The sequence below is a fragment of the Leucopleurus acutus genome, assembly GCF_964270905.1.
Source record: "Leucopleurus acutus genome assembly, chromosome: 20".
Lineage (NCBI taxonomy): Eukaryota > Metazoa > Chordata > Mammalia > Artiodactyla > Delphinidae > Leucopleurus > Leucopleurus acutus.
Genome location: NC_139162.1, coordinates 13338174 through 13345686, shown reverse-complemented (window position 1 = coordinate 13345686; position 7513 = coordinate 13338174).

The following is a 7513-nucleotide window of genomic DNA, read 5'->3' as shown; positions in this document are numbered from 1 at the left end:
TAAGCACAATAAAAAGAGCTCATTAAAAATCATTAGTTATTAAGGAAATGCAAATCAAGGTCACAGTGAGATACCACTACACACTGGATAGAATGGCTGAAATTAAAGATTGACCCACCACGTGTTGGTAAGGTTGTGGAATGTTAAAAAAAAAAATCAGAGGCACTTGTTAAAGATGATAATGCAAACTTTACTTAGGACCATCGCCATAAGTATAAGGATGACTGCAATGGGATTTTGCACCAGAGGAGAAAAATTTGGCTCAATTCTAAATACAGTATGTGCAAGTGGGAATTTATAGCCAAGGAACAGGGGAGTGGATGGAAAATTACTAAGAGGAAACATCAGGGGTAAGGAGAGTTTTTGTTAAACTGATGTAACAGGATTCTTGCTGAAGACAGGCCAGGATGATCAGATGACACCTGGGAGATGGTGGAGGATGAAGAACCGGACCAGATATTGAGGGCGATCAGATATCAAGGGTGGGCGGTTCTTGTTAAAACTAGATTTTACAAGTGCACAGATGGTCCTAGGAGAAGTTTCAGGAGCCTGACTAAATGTTGGTCAAGCAAGGAAACTGTCAGGAGCAACTGGAACTCTCTTAAGCCTCTGGAGAGAAGGTAAAATGGTACAATGGTTTTGTATAACTGTACTGCAGTTTCTCAAGAAGTTAAACGTATACTTACCCTGTGATCCAGCAGTTCTACTCCTAGTTACTATCCAAGAGAAATGAAACATAAAGACGTACACAAATGTTCACAGCAGATTTACTCATAATAGTCCTAAACTGGAAAGAATCCAAATGTTCATCAACAGGAGAATGGATAGGGGCTTCCCTGGTGGCGCAGTGGTTAAGAATCCACCTGCCAACGCAGGGGACACGGGTTCGAGCCCTGCTCTGTGAGATCCCACATGCTGCGGAGCAGCTAAACGCGTGCACCACAACTACCAATCCTGTGCTCTAGAGCCCACGAGCCACAACTGCTGAAGCCCGTGCACCTAGAGCCCGTGCTCCGCAACAAGAGAAGCCACTGCAATGAGAAGCCCGTGCACCGCAATGAAGAGTAGCCCTCGCTCGCCGCAGCTAGAGAAAGCCTGTGCGCAGCAACAAAGACCCAACACAGCCAAAAATAAATAAATAACAGGAGAATGGATGAATAAATTTTGGTATATTTATTAAATGGAATACTTCTCAGCAATAAAAAGGAACAAACTACTGATACACATGATGAAATAGATGAATCTTACAGACATTATGTTGAAGGAAAGATGCCAGACACAAAAGATGCATACTGTATAATCCATTTGTATGAGAGTCAGTGTAAGCAGCTCTTTGCAGGAGACCGCCCTCAGCAGGAAGCCCCTTTTCTTGTCACTTTAGTAAAGCTGTATAGTAACTAACTTTTAAGCCCAGCACCCCCATGCTCTACTCATCAACGGCCCAAGCACACCTTTCAAATCTTTTAGTCACGCAAAACCTTGCCTAACTTGTTGGTCCTTTCCACAGATCAAAGAAGTAGAAAAGAAGAATAAGTGATTAACAGATGACCAGATCTCTTCCCTAGCTTCCCCTTCAGTAATCTCCCAAATAAACTCTGTGACCAAACTGTGTGAACACGATCACATCTCGAGGAAGATCACAAGAAGCTGAGGAGCCTGCACACAGTGGGGGATGGCGACGACCCATCTCAATGATTAACTGAGATTACTTCCCTCCTTCCCTTTAAAAGTTTCATGAGCAGAATCTTTGGAGGTGGTTTTCGGGGTACGTTGAGTCCACCATCTCCCCAGATTGCTGGCATTCTGATTAAAGGCACTTTTCCTTTTTACCATTTGTTAGTATTGATTTTGTAAGCAGCAAGCAGCAGGACCCCCATTCGATAACAGTGAAAATGTTCTGTTTTTTTTGTATAATGTTGTGTATCTTAATTGGAGTGATGGTTACACATGTGTGTACAATTGTCAAAACTCAGATTTATACACCTAATATTTGTGCATTGTACATCTATGTATAATGTCAGTTAAAAATAAAACAAAGCAATGTAATGAGAAAAAGTGTAAAAAATAGAGGTAGTAATAAATTTATTTTTACTTAAAGAAGTGGGGGGAGGGTAAGAATGTTTTCTCAGTTCTTAACTACTGATCAAAACAGAGGGCATGCACACATTATGCTTACAGAAGTAAGAATGCCAAACGCCATATTGTCTTCCCAAGTGACTAGTCTAATTTCCAGCACATCACCAATGGAGTTACTGCTTAGAGACTACATTGTTTATTAGGAGACAGCGCCACAGTCTAACTCCACGTAAGGCAGCAACACTGAGGGAGACTGCTAGTTGGTTATCTAAGGGGAAAATGCTCCTTCTGTCTTACTATTATAACAATCGCTTAAAAAAAAAATATCTAGATCTTGAGGCAACTATCCCTCTTACTCTTTTTTATCTCAAACACAGCAAAACTTTTCATGACAGTCAAAAGCAGCAATATCAAGACTCAATTTAAAGTTATTATGGAGGCAGAGGATCTTGCTTAGAACAAATATTGAAGTCTGGGTGCCCACTACCCTCTTTCCACTGCTGTTTCATTACGAAGTGCAGCTGCTCTAGCACTGAGAGGGTGATTCCTACATTGCTTCCACTGAAACAATTCCTAGAGATAAACGTGGTCTCTGGGGGAACTGAGGATAGGATTTTTGCTTGCATTTGATTTTAGGGTGCTTACTAAACAAATTTTTTAATTTATTTCACTGCCTGCACCTCTACTGGAAGGGTGATTGGCATTTGTTTAATCCAGGTGAGTGTTCTCAGGGAGGTGCAGGCTGAGGCTCCAGCCAGCCTGAAACCAGCCAGCCTGTTTGGAGCAGCTCTGGGCAACAGGGAACCCTCTGCCAAGGCTGCCAATACCCTGGTCAGCTGAGGTTTTTATCCCTAAAGGACAGCATCCCGCTGGTAGCCACTGAGAATCCCATTCCTCTTCAGATCCGAGACCAACAAGAAGGGCACATTCTCATGAAGCTGCGAACTAGACAGCCTACCCTGAGTCGTATTCAGTTAAACTGGGCAGATGACATCAAGAGCTAACATTTTAAAAATGCATCCTACATGATCTACTTGAATTCTCACAACAATCCTGTTTTCTCCATTTTACAAATAAGGAAATTGACGTTCAGTGAAGTTTACTTTCCAAGACCATACGGCTTAATAAGTGGCAAATCTGGGCAACCCAATTCCAGAAAACTCTCGGCGACAAAACCCAAAACCAAGGGCGGAGTGAGGGGCAGGCTTTCTTGGGACCTCTTTACTCAAGTTTCGAGCCGTGACGGTATGCGATTGGCCGAGGCCGGGCGCTCCAGCCAATCAGAGGTGGGCAATAGCCCTGCCCCGGGCACTTTCTAACTGGGCCTTTGGGCCCGAACCCCGGCTTAGATGCTGACTGGGTGAGCTCGCACTGCGCCTAGTTTGGAACTGCTGGGTCACATGATGATTTCGTCTTTATCAGTGAATTGTATGTCCCGTTGGCAGGGACCTTACCTCTTGATCCCGAGCATTTCGCACATAGCAAAGACACAATAAACAACTGTTGTATTAGGGAGTGAACGTATCAGTAAGTCAATTAAGGGTCGGCAAAGAACATCTCACGATCGTGCCTGATTCTGTGGCGCCATCATGTGTTCTCAGCCGAGCCGTGCGGGCACTCGCATTGCTTACGCTTGCGGTGGGGGTGGGCACGATAGGATGGCGGCTCTGCTCTGGAATGACTGCTCTTTCTCGCTCGTGATGCCTGTGTACCGGAAGTGACGGGAAGGGGAAGAGGAATGCCGTAAGATTCAGAAAATAATTTAGCAATAGTGGCAGGAGCCAGACCAAGTTTGTATTTGGCCCGCAAAATTCTAATGACTAATTTATAAAGATCAATTTATAAAAACTGTATGAAAAAGTGATTGGGGATAATTTTTACAGAAAATTTGTAAAACATACTCCACTGTTAACACACATTAACAAAGCAGCAACACGCCTGCTGACAGCTAGGAATTCAGTGATGACTGATTACACACCTTCTACCCTTACTGGACTTCACCTCAGGGAAGACAGACGCTAAACAAGCAGTCCCAAACATACACATATTTGTATATGAGGCAAATACAGCCTAGCGGTTAAGAAGGTGGATCCTGGAGCCAGACTGCCCAGGCGTGTAGCCTGCCTTGCTACTTCTGACCTGTATGTAGTGGGACACATGACTTACCCTCTCTGTGCCTCTGTCCTCATCTGTAGAATGGGAATCATAACACATTTGTTGTCAGGAGTAAATAAGCTACCTATGTAGACCCTTTGAAAGTCACCTGATGCAGTAATGTCAATAAGGGAAGTGGGGACTCCCCTTGTGGTCCAGTGGTTAAGACCCCCGTGCTTCCAGTGCAGGGGGCACGGGTTTGATCCCTGATCGGGGAATTAAGATCCCACGTGCTGTGCAGTGTGGCCAAAAAGATAATAAGGGAAGTACAGGCACCTGTACAGGGCACCCTGGAGCTGATGACAGGGGACTGAGGCACACGTTCCTGAAGAAGTGGTTTTTACCATTGAAAAAGGAAGGACTAGGAGGAGTGAGACAGGAGGAAGAACTGGGAGAAGAGTTCCAAGTAGAGGTGTGACTGCAGCAGTTGATGCACCCGGTCACTGGTTGTTTGGGGCCCACTTGGCAGAGGGGAGAGGTTCCCCCTCCAGGCTCCTCTCCCCACACGGAGTACCGAAATCTCTGGTGCTCTGCTGAGAGGGGGGACTTGAAAGAGACAAGGACTGTTGAACAGGAGGTTGGCCACAGGTGATGCCCTGGGGTGGCGTGAAGAAAGTATCCTCTGAACTTCTGCTCTGCTCCCTGACCACCTGCAGCCTCTGAGGACTCCCGTTTTGAGTTACCTTCTCTCTTTCCTCATGCCCATCTTAGCTAGAATCCTGGAGGTGAAACATTCTTAACCTCATCCATACGTCCTGGCAGTTTCTTTGAATTTTTGTTCCTGCTTCAAAGTGGGCTGGCTGGGGGAGGAAATAACGATCTCAAAATGAGAAACTGGAGAGGGAAATGCACAGGATCACCAACCTCTCCGCAGCGTGGCCTAGCACAAAAGCAAATTTTGGCGAGGGTGGAATTGGAGCAGAGTACAAGGGGGGAAGTAAAGCAAGTGAGGCTAGAGACTTGAGGTGCCTTATCTGGAATGCCTACTACATAGATGTGTCAGATGTATATACACATGTTACACGGTTTGCACTTAAGGAAAATGGAAAGTAATGGGGGGTTAAGCAGGAGAGTGGGAAAATCAGACTCAAATGTTACAAAGATCACACTGGCTGCTGTGTGACAAATGAACTAGAGGAAAACCCAAGCAGAGGCAGGAGCACCTGTTAGGAAGCCAGTGTAGTAGAACAGATGACAGTGGTGATCTAGACCAGGGTCTAAGCTAACTTAAGACTATTTGGCATTTCTCCAATTGCAGAATTCCAAGGATGCTGGAAGCATATGGATGAGAATATAACAGTTGTAAAGACTCAAAAAATGTGTACTAGTACTTCCAGGAGAGTTCCATTTAAACAGCCCCCCTCCCCAACCCTGCTTCCTCTGGAAGTAGCTAGCTGTAGTCCTGCATAAAAGAAATACCTGAAAAGAAAAAAAAAGGAAGATCTGCCACCCAAGCACCTCTGCCTATGAGGTATGGAGAAAGCAGAGACGATAAGTGTCTCACCTGAGCAGCTGACATCCGGACAGCGACCACTCTCAGGCTTCATCTAGTATTTTTTCTCCACCTACTCCTATTCCCCATTTTACAATTAGGACTACTAAGGAGAAGCCCCTTGCTCTGCTGAATACTAATGCCAGAACAGTTTCTAAGCCAAAGCAGAAGCATCCAACAACAGGGGCTCGAGAAAGAGAGGACAGAAGGTAGGAGTGTGACAAATATCCTCCAAGCAGATCCCCACCTGCCCTCTTAACTTCCCACTAGGTGTTTGAAGCTCTTCCGGGAAAGCCCTGTTCCAGACTCAGGATTAGGAAAGCAGAAAAGCAGGGTACTGGAGCCTCCTAGCATCAGCCCTACAGGTTCCCTCACCTCCACTGTGTCATTTTTGGAAGATGCTGCAACCTGAGTCAGACAACAGAATAAAGAACATTTATTCTTAAGCAGAAAAGCAAAGTCAGATAAAACTGCAGGGGGTTCCTAAGAACCTGTTTTCTATGTTCAGGATCAAGAGAGACCTGAAGAGGGCCTCTGAAATTTACAATAGCTTAGGGGTGTTGGTGAAGAAGGGCCAGTCCCTTCTTGCAAAGGTGACAGGCCTGGCATCATTCATGAGTCATTCATTCATGACTCAACCCTGATGTCATTTGTTCTTTCCAAACCTTCCCTTTGGATTTCTCCCCAGAATTATTTGTGTATAGTGTGTCTAAATTTTAAGAGCCACAGATTCTTTTTGGAATAACAACAGTAAGCAGGTATAAAAGTCTACCATTCCTCCTCTGCAGCACCCCTCCAGTCCATTTCTTCTTCTTTTTATTTTTTTCTTTTTTTGGCCATGCCGCCTGGCATGTGGGATCTTAGTTCCCTGACCAGGGATTGAACCCACGCCCGCTGCAGCAGGAGCGTCAAGTCTTAACCACTGGACTGCCAGGGAATTCCCCATTTCTTCTTTTGTGTTCTCAATACGACCAGTGACATCCTGGCACTTACTGTGTGATGGGACCAATGTAATAATCTTCTAACTGGTTTCTCAGATGCCAGCCTTTTCCAGCTCCAGTATATCCTGTGTATCTCTGCTAGACCATTTTTCCCAAAACCCCATTTCATCACTTCCTGTGATCCAAGAATCTATGACAATTCACTGCTAAATCCAAACACTGTTCAAATAATCAAATCTCATTTTCTACCTAACAAGACTTTTCTCTGCCCATGTGGCAAGGCTGCTCCCTTCACTACCCTTCCAGTGTACTGCATTAATCCTAGTGAAGTTGCTTTGGTCTTAACAGGGCCTCATCTGCCTAGGCCACTCTTCTTGTCACTTGGAATCCCACCACTTTTCTCTCATAAGCAAACTCAACCCCTTCATGAAATCTTCTCTAGCCTCAGAAATCCTTACCTTCTGAATACCAGACACTGTGAATGAAACAGCCTTCACGTTAAATAATAAACAAGATGGGAACAAAAAAGGGAGAAGACCTGTTTCCAAGCCCTATTTGTATTCCTTTCCTAGGACTAGAAAATCGAATGTAAGGCCTTTGTAATGCAGACATCTACCTTCTTTCTGATTAGTTAGCCAGCATACTCTGGTTTGCCAGCAGGAAAAACAGGAAGGTAAGGAGCCCTCTGGCAACTGAGTAGGACCCTTGGCCTATGGTGACATCCCAACTGCTTATGTTGAAGCAATGTCAACTCTGAAATGGAACAGCAGTATCAGGTGATGACTAGTCTATGGAATAATAATACATAAATCTTCACTAATACCAGCAACCAAAACGTGCTGTTTTCTTC